Here is a 14,918-nt window from a genome sequence, read left to right on the forward strand (position 1 = left end):
CTGGCTGTAGAGATCCACCAAAAAAGTGTGGTGATATGGATCTCCTAACATTTCTTTTTTTTCCGTATTTATCTACAAACTAACTCCCTTCTGTATCTTTCAAAATTTGGCCTTAAATGCACATTAAAGGTTTCTACAGTTCTGCCTCGAACTTCTGCATTTCTCAACTGTCTTGATTTTGACGTTTCAGGAGGAAAAAATATGCTCCCATTTTTTCTCTCAATCTCTCATTCTCATTCATACTTTTGATCTCTCTTCCTTGTCTCCTCTCTTCGGCTCCTCTCAAGTTTCCGAAGAGAGGAGGGGGCGTCTCCTCCACTCTCCACAAGGGAGAAATACTTGAGTGAGCACCTTCATCCTTCCTTTACTCCCTACCCACCCATCAACACGATTATCAGAGAAATTATTACCAAATTGCGGAGGTTGGGGACAGACTGACAGCCCAAGAGCAAAAAAATAAAGTTATAAAGCAAGCTCTGCCCTATCTTGCTCTTTATCACTCAAAACCAACCTGGCTTTCAATGAAGTGAGCTTTTTTCTGCTTCCTGACCCTGAGGGATTAGTTCTCAGTGGCTGGATCCTTACCTGAGGGGAAGGCCTCCTCATTTCTAATTTCTCTGCCTGTGACTGGGGTGAGTACATTCATTAGGGAGCGAGACACAGAAGGTTTTGTTGTGTTCCCCAATCCAGTCTAAGCAATTAAAAAGCCAATATCGCAGCCTCTATTTGGCTTCTCGTCTGTTCTTAATTGCTTAGAAGCCAAAACAGAGACTGGTGAGTGATTAACATCCCCCAAACACCAACATTTCCACTTCTTTTTCTGTCTCTTTGCCTCTTGATCTTAATTAATTCTGTGCAGCATAATATGTCCTGAGCTTCTTTGTCTGAAAGAAGCTACTCAAAGCTAAATCATGGACATAATAAAGAATTCAAAATAGCCCTTTAGTAAGAATATTCTGACCCTTTTTCTGTTAATATGTGAAATAAATAGAGAGCATATTGTGGGTCTAGCATGACACCTGGCACATAGTAAGTACAAAATAATTATTTGTTGAAAGAATACCAACTACAGAAATACTTTTTTAACAATATGGCCAAGGATTTACAGAGTGGCATATGAAATAATTTATAGATTTTTCATCTAAGAGTACCATAATTCCTGATTTTTAAAATCTAATTCTTAGATATTTTTAAGTGTTGACCATATGACTCTTTTTTTTTTTTTTTTTAAATTTATTTTTGGCTGTGTTGGGTCTTAGTTTCTGTGCGAGGGCTTTCTCTAGCTGTGGCAAGCGGGGGCCACTCTTCATCGCGGTGCGCGGGCCTCTCACTCTCGCGGCCTCTCTTGTTGCGGAGCACAGGCTCCAGACGCGCAGGCTCAATAGTTGTGGCTCACGGGCCTAGTTGCTCCGCGGCATGTGGGATCTTCCCAGACCGGGGCTCGAACCCGTGTCCCCTGCATTGGCAGGCAGATTCTCACCCACTGCGCCACCAGGGAAGCCCGACCATATGACTCTTACAGTTGAATTGGAAAAAAAAAAAAACTATATCTTAACAGTTTGACCGTAGATCTTATTGCTGATCAGCCTATCATGAAAATGGGGCATATTTAATCAAATTAATTCAATATCACCATGTCAAGGAGAAATTTTCCTAATTCATCCATTCATTCACTAACTGAATCTTTATTGAATTTCTACTATAAGGAAGACACTGCACTTGGAAATAACAGGAAGAGTGAGACATTTGCTGCCCTCAGGAGCTTACAATCTAATAGAAATAATTCACATATATAAATGGCTTTAATATAAGGAACCATTTTATGTCATATAAGATGTACTTTAAGAAAGTAGAAAGGTGGAAGCTTTGAGGGGATGGGGAAGCTCATTGACAGCCAGTGTAATTAGGGAAATCTGAGTTAGGAATTAAAGTATTTCGGGGCAGAGCTGAGGGGGTGGGGGCAGGGTGAGAGGGAAGTTCAAGAAAAGGAAAGACCAAAAACAATAACATAGACAAGAATGCAAACAGAAGCACAATTCACAACAGGTGAAAACTCCAAATAACCCAAATTTCTGTCATCAGAAGAATGGATATACTGTGGTATATTTATATAATACCATACAGCAATGAAATTCATGAACCAACTCTAAATGCAATACCATGGATGAACCTCACATGCATAGCTTTTTTGTTTGTTTGTTTGTTTGTTTTTGATTTTTTTTACGTGTTTTACTGATATTTTTTGTCTATTCCTTTTAGCAATTACAGAGAAGGGTTTTATTTTGCTGTGTTGGGTCTTCGTTTCTGTGCGAGGGCTTTCTCTAGTTGCGGCAAGCAGGGGCCACTCTTCATTGCGGTGCGCGGGCCTCTCACTATCGCGGCCTCTCTTGTTGTGGAGCACAGGCTCCAGACACGCAGGCTCAGTAGTTGTGGCTCACAGGCCCAGCTGCTCCGTGGCATGTGGGATCTTCCCAGACCAGGGCTCGAACCCGTGTCCCCTGCATTGGCAGGCAGATTCTCAACCACTGCGCCACCAGGGAAGCCCACATGTATAGTTTTGAGCAAAAACACTAGACATAAAAGAGAACATATTATATCCAATTCCATTTATATAACATGCCAAGAGGCAACATCCATGGTGTTAGGATCAAGATAGTGGCTGTGATCACCTTTGGGAGACAGAAGGGGTCGTGACCGGGAGGAGGCACCAGAAGAAGCTTCTGGTGTAGTGGGGGGCTGGTAGTGTTCTATTTCTTGATCTATGTTGCTGCTCACCTGGGGGTATTCACTCTGGGAGAATTCATTCAGCTGGACATTCATGAGTTATACATTTCTGTACATGTATGTTATCCCACGATAAAAACAAAACAAAAAGCAAGCAGGAAATGAAAAACTCAAGATATAAGGAGACTAATAAGTCCACCTTGACTAGAAGTTTAAAGTAAATGTAGGGGAAGTAATTTGTGGAGACCAAGCATCTTGCTAGTAAAATAGTGGGAGGGAAAAAAAGCACCATGCAGTAATTATGCATTCCCTACATCTTCCCCTCCAACAGCCCACCCCAGCTCCTAAATAATCTGTCATGATTCTTTCTAAATTCGTAAATTTAGGAAAAGGTGTTTTGGACATGATGTTTGGGAGAGATAGGTAGTGTTTAATGTTGCTTTATACTTTGTGGTAAAGTAAGAGTTGAAACAGTTTGGTAGTGATACAATTTAACCTCAGTTTAGCAATTCTCTCCTACGCCCAATCTAGAGCAAACTACATCTGATTATTTTGTAGGGAGGGGTCAGAAGTTTCACTGGTGAGTCAGAGGTGGGAGGGCTTTGTTTAATATTCCTGAGTTTTGTCGACTGTAAAACAGGGTGAGAGAAATGAAAAGAAAGGCAGTTTACTACAAATGCCTGACATTTGTTAAGTATCTGTCAGTATTTTCTCCCTTCAATGACCACTTCTTGGGCACCTACTGTGTGCCAGGCCCTATGCTGTATTCTGGCAACACAAAGCCAAATAAGACATTGTATGAACTAAATAGATATTCTTCAGATATGTTCAACTCAGCCAGTGTCCCCTAGAAGAGTGTGATTGTTAGAAAGATAGAAAATACCCTGAGGGTTATGGGAGCCCAATGGGGACTGAGAGGGCCCTCCTGCTCAGAGTCACAAACACTGCTGCTTTGGACTAGAGTCAGCTTGGCATATGAAGCATATGTTTCCTAGAACATATGTAATAGAATGTTGCCGGTAATAGTGAAGAAAGGATTTGCCCAGCAAGTTACTGCTGGAAACAAGGGAAGTGTTAGCCTAGTTGAGAATGAGGAGTTTTAGAAACAACATTTGCATTCAAACAAAGGATATGCTAATTATAACTGAATCTTACCCGCTTGTTAAAACAGTTACAAGAATTTCCAACGCAGATACATCTGCTCCTTCTTTCCCCACTAACAGGGTTACCATAAGGACCTCAGATTAATAAGCATATCTATATATCTACATATAGTATATATAGACATCTCACATCTCCAGATCTACTTTTGACCTCTCTTCTAAAATTCTGGATGTGCTAAACCAAACAGACATTCTGCAGGGACATTGCAGCTTCCCTCTAGAATCTGCTCCTGCTTTGGAACCGTCTGTCCCGGTTGCTGGCCACTCAGTCCCCCAAATCAGAAGCCTGAGCAACTTCCTAGACTCCTGTCCTTCTCTTAACCCAAAGCAACCCACCAATTGAATCTGTTTTGCTCCGTCTTCCAATTACCTCAGGAATTTGCTCCTTCCTTTCCATTCCAAGTGCACTAGTTTCTAACCCTTAGTATGTGTCATTGAACTTTTAACATGAATTATATTCCTCTTCTTAGTGTTCTTACCTCCTGTGTCTCCTAGCTTCAGCCCACTCTCCACAAGGCCTCTGCTAAAGATAACTTTCTAAAATGCAAATCTGATCACATCAGCATCTCTTCAAAGACTACTGCCAGGAGAAGAAGAAAGTTCAAATCAAAATGCTTAACAATAAAAAATGGGCAAAGGATATGAACGGATGTCTCTCGGGAAAGGAAAAAAGCAAACGTTTCTTACACATTCATAATAAGAGAAATGCATATTAAAATGACATGGATTCACCTGTCACATTGACAAAACAAATGCAAAACAAACAGACAAAAAAGTTTCATAGCATTTCTACTGAGGAAGCTGTAAGGAACTGGCACTTTTGCACAGTGCCAGTGGGAATGTAAACTGGAAAAATCCTTGGAAAGCAATGTGGCAATATCCCTCCAAATCATGAACACAGAGACCTGCAACTTCATTTCAAAAAATGTATCTTCACTTCACACTGGTCAGAATGGTCATCAATAAAAAAATCTACAAACAATAAATGCTGGAGAGGGTGTGGAGAAAAGGGAACGCTTTTGCACTGTTGGTGGGAAGGTATATTGATACAGCCACTATGGAGAACAGTATGGAGGTTCCTTAAAAAACTAAAAATAGAACTACCATATGACCCAGCCATCTCACTACTGGGCATATACCCTGAGAAAACCATAATTCAAAAAGAGTCATGTACCACAATGTTCATTGCAGCTCTATTTACAATAGCCAGGACATGGAAGCAACCTAAGTGTCCATCGACAGATGAATGGATAAAGAAGATGTGGCACATGTATACAATGGATATTACTCGGCCATAAAAAGAAACGAAATTGAGTTATTTGTAGTGAGGTGGATGGACCTAGAGTCTCTCATACAGAGTGAAGTAAGTCAGAAAGAGAAAAACAAATACCGTATGCTAACACATATATATAGAATCTAAGAAAAAAAAAAAAAAATGGTCATGAAGAACCTAGAGGTAGGACGGGAATAAAGACGCAGACCTACTAGAGAATGGACTTGAGGACCCCGGGAGGGGGAAGGGTAAGCTGGGACAAAGTGAGAGAGTAGCATTGACATATATACACAACCAAATGTAAAACAGATAGCTAGTAGGAAACAGCTGCATAGCACAGGGAGATCAGTTAGGTGTTTTGTGACCACCTAGGTGGATGGGATAGGGAGGGGATATGGGGATATATGTATACATATAGCTGATTCACTTTGTTATACAGCAGAAACTAACACAACATTGTAAAGCAAATATACTCCAATAAAGAAGTAAAAGAAAAATGTATCTTATAGGCACACACTCACACTGGAGAACTTATTCATGTACAAAGTTATTGGTTAGAGCACTTTTTTGCAAAAGCAAAAGATTAGAAACATAAATATCCTTTAATAGGAGACTGTTAAATAAATATCATATACCCATATAATAGAATTTTATGTTGCTGTTTAAAAAAAAGAAGAAAGCAAAGGATAAAAAGAAAATATCAGAATAGTTTTGTGTATACCTATATGGAAAGATCTTCATCTTGTGTGAAAATAGGCAAGGGGCAGAATAGTACAAAACCTGCTTATATTAAAAAGGGGAAATACACACACACATTTGTATTTGTTTACATGTGGTAAAATAAACTTTGGAAGATTAAATAAGGAACAGAGAGGAGTAGTTACCTATTATGTGTGTGTACTTTTTACTATATTTCCTTTTATACATTTTGGTTGTTGGACCATATGAATATAGTACATATTTAAATAATTAAATAAATTTATCTTTCAAATCATGCATTGGCATGGCACAAAATGCCCTTTCTTCATTTACGCCCTACCCACCTCTTTATCCTCTGGTCCTGTCATTCCACCCTAACAATTTACCCAAAGCCTATTTGTTGTAGGCAACAGAACCTCTTATTAGTCTCTTTTCTTCTCTTGTTGAGTATGAGCAGATTTTTCTGTTCAGAATGCCTTCCTACTCTTCTCTCTACTCTTTCCATCCCACCACGGTCCTCTTGGCCTCTTTAAGGATGCTCTCCCAGTAAAGGGTGAGAGCCGGCTGCTTGCATATGCTCAGTGTTCCCAGAATTTGCTCTAGTACCAAACTTCCTATAGGTATTTATCTTGATGAGCCCACCATCAACTTATGACAGTTCAAGGGTTGCTCCTAGTGATGCTTACCTGCCCTTCCCTAAAGATGGTTCTTCTCCCTCACACCATAGTATCCCTCAAAGTTGTAGCATTTAATCACATTGTTTTCATGTTTCATTGTCTAATTTCTCCAATAAAATGTGAAGTCTTTAAGGGAAGTTTTTTCTCTTTTAATAGAAATTATAGCTACTATTTATTCAGCACTTCTATGCTCTATGACAGCACTATACAAATAGAATTTTCTCTGATAATGAAAATATTCTGTATCTATAAAGATGACACTAACCACGTGTGGCTACTGAGCACTTGAAATGCGGCTACGTAGTGTGACTGAGTAATTAAATGTTTAATTTTATCTCATTATAATCAATTTAATTAGCCACATGTAGTTAGTAGCTACAGTGTTGGACAGTGCAGCTCTGGGCTCTGTGATAAGCTCTTCACATACATTATCTCATTTAGTCCTCACAAGAACCCGGTAAGGTGGGTAGTATTACTATCACCATTTTACAGGTAAGAAAACTGAGCCTTGGGCTTCCCTGGTGGCTCAGTGGTTGGGAATCCGCCTGCCAATGCAGGGGACACGGGTTCGTGCCCCGGTCCAGGAAGATCCCACATGCCGCGGAGTGTCTAGGCCCGTGAGCCACAACTACTGAGCCTGCGCGTCTGGAGCCTGTGCTCCGCAGTGAGAGGCCGCGATACTGAGAGGCCCGTGCACCGCGATGAAGAGTGGCCCCCGCTCGCCGCAACTGGAGAAAGCCCTCACACAGAAACGAAGACCCAACACAGCCAAAAATAAAATAAATTAATTAATTAATTAAAAAAAAAAAAGAAAAAGAAAAAAGAAAACTGATCCTTAAAGAGTATAAATGACAGCCCTACAATTACCCAGCTAAAAAATGGTGAATTTGGATTTTAAACTTATGTATTCTGGTGCCAAAGTCTGTGCTTTTAAAATTTGACATAGAGGTGGACCACAGTGAAGCCGTAGCAGGATCAGAAAATGTATTCACATTATGCTCAAGTACACAAATACAATATAGATTTCTTTTATTATTTAAAAAAAAATGTTTGTATTGAAGCATAGTATACATATACTCAAATGTACAGTTCATAAGTTTTATAGTTCAATGAGTTTTGATAAATGTGCAAACTCAAGCACTCTGCAGCCTATCCAAATAAGAACTTTCCAACACCCCCAGTTTCCTCTTATTTCTTCCTAATCAATCCCCACAAACCCCTGCCCCCAGAGGCAAACACTCTTCATATCTCTTTCAGCATAGACTATTTTTAACTGCTCTAGAATTTCACATAAAGGGAATCATTCAGCATGCACTCTTTATATCTGGCGTCTTCCATTCTCATAACACTTGTGAACTTCATCCATGTTTTTGTATCAGTAGTCTGTGCCTTTTTATTACTGAGCAGTATTCCCCTGGATGAATATATACTAACTTGTTTATCCATTCACCTATTGATGGACATTGGGCTCGCTTCCAATTTGGAGCTATTGTGATTAAGCTACTACGATCATGCTTATACAAAGTCTTTTTGTGTTTACAGTTTTATGTCTTTAGCTAAATGTCTAGAAGTGAAATTTCTGGGTCACAACATGGGCACATGTTTAATTTCATGCAAAGCTTTCAACCTGATTGCCATAAAATGTGTACTGTTTTACATTCCAACAACAATGGATTCGAATTGCAGTTGTTCCACATGCTGACCAGCACTTGATTTTTTTAGTCTTTGTAGCCATTTTAGTGAGTGTATGATGGTATCTCACTGTGGTTTCAGTTTACATTTCCTTACTGGCTAAAAATGTTGAGTACTTTTTGTGTGTTTATTAGTCACTTGCATGTCTTCGTTTGTGTAGTATCGATAACTTTTGCTCATTTTTCAATGAGTTGTCTTTTTTTTAATTGTTTTGCAGGGGTTCTTTGTATGGTCTGAATAAGGTCCTTTGTCACTGACACGTGTATTGAGAAGATTTTCTGCCAGTTTGTTGCTTCTCTATTGCTTTTTTTTTTATTTGTATTATATTGTATTGTACTTATTGACCCATTTGTACAGTGTTTTCTCTTTAGAGGTTTAAATTTTTATGATTTCAAATTTTTAAATTTGCCCTCTATGGTTATGGCTTTTGGGGTCTGTTTAAGAAATATTTGCCTATGCTAATGTCACAAAGGTATTCTTCTATTTCTCTCTAAAAGTGTTAAGGTTTTAGTAGTTGACTCTGTATAGAAGGCACATCTTTCAGTTGTACAAAATTGTGTGACCAATAAAGTGTAGAGGTGAAGGAGTATGCTGGATTGTTCCATAGCAATTTGTTCACACTGGGAACCACATATCTCAATATCCACTTCTCTGTATGGTTCTGGATGGTAATTGGCCAAAAGTGCAGTTTCATGAGTTTGGGGAGGTGGAAGTGAAGCGGCCATTACTGTATAGAGGTCTCCATTGGTTAGAGGTGGCGATAGGCAGATGCAGAGGCACTGACAAGTTCCGATTTTCCCTCTCTCGTCCCCATTTCATGTCTAGCTCTTCTTTCTGACAGCTTGTCTTTGTGACCACTCCAGCCCCACCAGAAACTTTGCTATGAATTTATAGAGGCAGTAGCCATGGAGGACCAACAACCTTTTAGAGACTTCTATTCCGGGCCCTTTTGTGGTCCTCCTGTGGCACCTAGATGTGCCTTGCTTCAGATTTCCCTGCAAGCTTTGATTTGTTCAGCTGTACTGGTGCTGGTTACCAACCTCTCTCGGATCTCTTGCTCTCTTTATTTGACCTTTACTTCCCCACTTGCTCCCACATTTGTGTAAAGACTACTTCCTATGACAAATTCTCTGTTTCATTACACTCATAGTAGTTCAGCCTCCCTGATTGAATCCTTACTGAGACAGTGAGGAAGAAGTGGTGGAGGGAATGGAAGGAGGAAGGGAAGAAGGATTACAAAGCTCAGTGTTGCAGAGACTACTGGAAACCACTGGCTGCTTGCTGCAGCTAAAATGCTGTGGTGTCATGATTGTATTGTATTAATATAAAGGAAAACACACCTTGTTTCATTCTCATTTCTGCCATTTGTTGTGTCACATTGAATAAGTCCTTTCAACATTCATCTTCAGTTTCATTGTTTTTTTTCATATGCTTGCTCTCTCACCTCACAAAATTGCTTTAGTGATACTATGAAATATAGTGTTCCACACTCTGTTCACTAAAGCATGCACTTCAACTTGTAATTATTACTATCCTTATCATTGCCATCATCATTCTTATAATTATTTGTTTGCATCTGTATCAGGTAAGATAAGACTGTCACTTTGGTTACCTTTACAAGACCCAGATGAAAGTTTAGAAGAGAAGAAAGGATCAAGAGATGCCAAGCTGCTCTGAAGTTTTGGATTCTCTGTTATCTTTCTTACACCAATTCCCCTTGACCACATAGACCAGAGCTGGTTGAACCACTCTTGCCCAGGGGAGAATTAATGCATATTCAGGTTAAGAAATCATGTCTGCCCTTGCAAAGCATCCTCTCCAATAAGCTCTCAGCCACACCACAGGGTCCCCCACTCAGGGTGATTGTATGCTAGACACAAAACCAAGATGGCAACATTTTAGTCACATGGGTCTGCCCCGTTCAAACTAATTGATGTTACAGTCTGCTGTCTTTCCTTTGACTCACTGAAGGGGAGTGGGAGTGTGGGGCATCTCAAACAACCACAGAAATAATAATGAGGTAAAAACATGGTATAGTTGAAAAAGCATTGTTTTTTCACGGGGACTGAGTTCCAGTCTTGGCTTGGGGAATAAACTTGGGGAACTCCAATAAACTCTGGCTTCATCTGAAAAGCTATAAAGTTGTACTGGCAAAGTTGTTACTGGCAAAGAGGTTCTGTGCTGGGGACAGGGCTCTGGTCTGACCAGAGGAGTAGCCAGAGGATGGAATGCAGCACTGTTCATCTCTTCCTTGCCTATGTCAGTTTTACACCCCTCTGCCTCATACTTGAAAAAGTTCCAAATAATATTTTATTAAAATTAAAATTATTTCACTTAAAGAAAAAAAAAATAAAGCTTAAAAATATATCGTGCCAGATATTCTCTAAGATGTTCTGTAGCTCTAAATACTGTGAAATATAAGTTATTTACAGACAATTCTCTATATCCTAGCAGGAGCCATACGTTGGTTTCAATCATGCAAAACATTATTTACTCATTCATTTGTACTTTAATTAATTAATTAATTAATTTGACAAAAAGTTACAGAATACCATATATAGAATTTGAGGCTAAGGGAAGAAAAATAAATTTAAAACCTCCCTTTACCATAGGCCTAGAGCATCAGGCAGGCAAATGAAAAACTGTAATAAAATGTGATAAATGTTATAATAGAAGTTGGTAAAAATTGCTATAGGAATATAAAGGAATACATTTATTCTGCTAGAGGGCTTTGAAAATGTACCACATGAAAGTTTTCTGTTTTGGCAGTGCATTGACCTGCAGACTTGCATTTTGCTTGGGTTCATATTCAAATGAGTTCTTCATTTTCTGAGCTGGGAGGAATAGTTCTAAGATATGCTGGGTAACAGGGTTAGGCCATCAGAGTTGGAAAATGTGCCACAGATAATTCACAAATGGGAAAATCCACATATGGTCACTTCAGAGACGGCTATATATTGCTTGACTGTCAAGTTGAAGAAAATCTTATGAAGACAGTCCAAATGTATCCTTTCAAGTACACAATCTGTACATTACTTTAATATAAAAAATAAGTATAATGGGGAAAGAGCTATGTTTTCCAGGTGCCTAAATCATTGCATCATGTTCCTCTCTCACTAGGTTTGCATTTGCTCTCAAGACACATATTTCATTTGGCTTGTTGACAGTTTATGAAGGGCAAGAGGAATTTCTCCCTCTCATGTCTGATCAAATGCACAAAGAGAGGTGCCAGCAATTAACTTAAAACTTTGGCAGCGGCCATGTCCCATGCCTCATTTAACAATAGGTCTACAATTTCTGACCCCATAATGATGTTGTTCCTTAGTAACTCATTCCCTCAGTTACTCCCTGCTCACTTATCATAGGTTTGTAGCCTTGAACCCTTCTTTGCCCCTACAAATTTCTAAAATCACAGCCTTTCATACAATTTCTGAAAAATCTGTGAAAATGTTTAATTCCAAGCATATATATGTACAGAAAGCTTTGCTTCCTTGTGTATATTGGACAGTGTGAAAACAAGTTATGAAACATGGGGCTTTGAGGGTCTTTTTCCAAACAAGCTTTACATAATTCCAAATCTATACGTCTGTAGACACCATTACTTTTCTTATTAATATTGATGGTATCTCTAACAGGACCCACTGAATATAAAAGTATTTGACATAGCTTGAATGTTATTCAAAGTACTTTATTCATAGCCATTGTGTATTCATTAACAATACCTTGATATTTTTCCAGCTGGGGATAGAATTCTAGTGAAATTAAAAGTGGACAACTCAAGTTTATGTAATTCATTACTTTCAGTGCCAATTATTGGATTTCTATGATTATATTTAACTCTGATGCATCCTTTAAGACTCATCTTAAATGCCACTTTCTCTATGAAACTAGTTACCATCTCAACTCACACAGACTCTGTCTTCTATGAAACAAGAGCACTCAGTTTATTTACCACTAATTGACATTCAAAATACACCATGTCTTGGAGTAAAATATCCCTAACATTCTTATGACTGTTTATCTTCTTTCCACAAGTGTCTCCTTTCCTCAAGTACCGAATAATTATCTCATGTTTTGTTTTCCTTTGTGCTGCACACCAGCAACCAGTCATTCATTTATTCAAGCATGCATTCATTTGGTAGATATTTGATGAGCAACTACTATTTGAGAAACTAACTGTACGGGACACCAGGATTACAAACCAGTGTCCCCAACCTCAAGTGACATAGCTTAGTGGGGAAGCACACTGGTATATCTGTACTTCCCATGTAGAATGAATAGTGCATTAATAAAAGTAAGCACTGGGGGAAGAAACAATGTAGTGGTAGGGGATTAAGAGGTGCAAACTATTATATATAAAATAAGCTACAGAGAAATATTGTACAACACAGGAAATACAGCCAATACTTTATAATAACTATAAATGGAGTATGACCTTTAAAAATTGTGAATCACTATATTGTACACCTGTAATTTATATAATATTGTACATCAACTATATATATTTCAATTTTTAAGAAAAGTTAATGAGACCCAGGGAAAAAAACAAAATAAAAGTAAGCACTGGGGAATATGGAAGCTCATAGGAAAGACCCTTAAACTGGAATAGAGTTTGTGGAAAACATCTCAAGTGGAAAGGTAGGGAATATATTCAAATGAAAGGAGGATCATGAACAAAAAAGCCTGGAGAAGACAAAGCAAGCACAGTACTACATAGGTAGAGGGTGTCTGAAATTCATTGGGTAGTTGAAATAATAAAATGAGCAGAGGAGGACCAGGATGGGGTGGGCGAGAAGAAAATATAAATAAAATAAATTTCAGGTTTTCCCCTTTTAACACGAAATATTTAAAAGTAAGTGCAATTTTAGTTCTTTTTTGGAAATCTTCTGTGGAAAACTATAAACAACACAAACTAATTACTGAATATTAGATTCGCTTCTAAAGAGAGTGAATAAGATTCTCATTGGAAAAAAAGAGATGTTTAGCTACCTGAGGCAGCTTGCCTTACACAGGAAGCTAAATGTCTCTATTTCCAAGGATGAGTGTATTTTACTCACTAAGATAAGACTTGATTATACCTTTCCTTTCTAGGATAACAGAGGGCTGGGTAATTCTATGATGGTGCTATTCTTCTTGAACTAAATAACTGTGTATGTGTTAGGAGGACAGGGTAAAAAGGAGTCGTCAAATAAGATACTAAGAATATATTTAATTGAGCCATTTTATTTATTGTGTAAGAGCCAGAGATTCTCAGCAAGAGGATTTTCTAAAATAAACCAACCAAATAAATGGTAAGTGACATTCACTTGCCATAACTCAAATCTATCAGGAGACAATAATGATAATAATATCTACCAGTTATTAAGAATTTATTTTGTACCTGAAAATGTGCTAGAGAATCTATATATTCTTTTATCATCAAGACAACCCTAAAAGCTAGGTATTATTATTTGCACTAGAAAGTAATTTGTAAAAGTTTGTTAAATGAGTGAATAGAAGCTCTGCCTAACAAATTACTCCTGGAAGCAATCCAATTCACTCATCCAACAATAAAAATTGAGGAAATGCCATGTGCCATGTACCTAGAAAATCTCACAGTTTCCTGGGAACCTAAACCCAGTTGGCCCTTATAGAAAAAACAAACAGCCTTGCAAATATAACCCACCCAGGGTACTTAACACATACTAGATATTTATTGAATGATTGGACAGATGAATGAATGAATGAATGAATACAAAAAAGGCAAAGGTGCACCGTAGCCAGTACAGTAGTCCCCCGTTATCCGTGGTTTCACTTTCCATGGTTACCCCAGGTCTTCCACATTCCAATAATATTAAATGGAAACGGAAAAAAACAATTCCTAAGTTTTAAACTGTGCAACTTCCGAGTAGCATGATGAAGTCTTGCGCTGTCCAGCTCTGTCCTGCCCAGGATGTGAATCATTCCTTTGTCCAACATACCCTGCTCATTAACCACTTAGTAGTCCTTTCAGTTATCAGATCGACTGTTGCAAGATCGCAGTGCTTGTGTTCATGTAACTCTTATTTTCTTAATAATGGCCCCAAAACCCAGGAGTAGTGATGCTGGCAATTTGGATATGCCAAAGACAAGCACAAAGTACTTCCTTTAAGTGAAAAGATGAAAGTTCTCAATGTAATAAGGAAAGGAAAAAAATCATGTGCTGGAATTGCTAAGATCTAAGGTAAGAACAAATCTTCTATCTGTAAAGTTGTGAAGAAAGAAAAAGAAATTTGTGCTAGTTTTGCTGTCACACCTCAAACTGCAAAAATTACAGCCACAGTGTGTGTTAAGTGCTTAGTTAAGATGTAAAAGGCATTGAATTTGCACAGTAAGATATTTTGAGAGAACAATCGCATTCACATAACTTATTGTTATAATTGTTCTATTTTATTATTAGAATATCTTACTGTGCCTAATTTATAAATTAAACTTTATCAAAGGTATGTATGTATAGGAAAAAACATAGTATATATAGGGTTAGGTACCACCTGTGGTTTCAGGCATCCATGAGGGCCTGAGGGATCTTGGAACATATCCCCTGGGGATAATGGGGGAGTACTGTATACTGAGGAACCTCTTAAAAGACCAAAGAAAGAAACCACACTGCTTCATTGTGAAGCAACCAAAATAAGCCTTTTTCCTTCAATGTTGGGGATGGTAACATTCATT

Source organism: Eschrichtius robustus, chromosome 3 (genome assembly GCF_028021215.1).
Source record: "Eschrichtius robustus isolate mEscRob2 chromosome 3, mEscRob2.pri, whole genome shotgun sequence".
Taxonomy (NCBI): Eukaryota; Metazoa; Chordata; class Mammalia; order Artiodactyla; family Eschrichtiidae; genus Eschrichtius; species Eschrichtius robustus.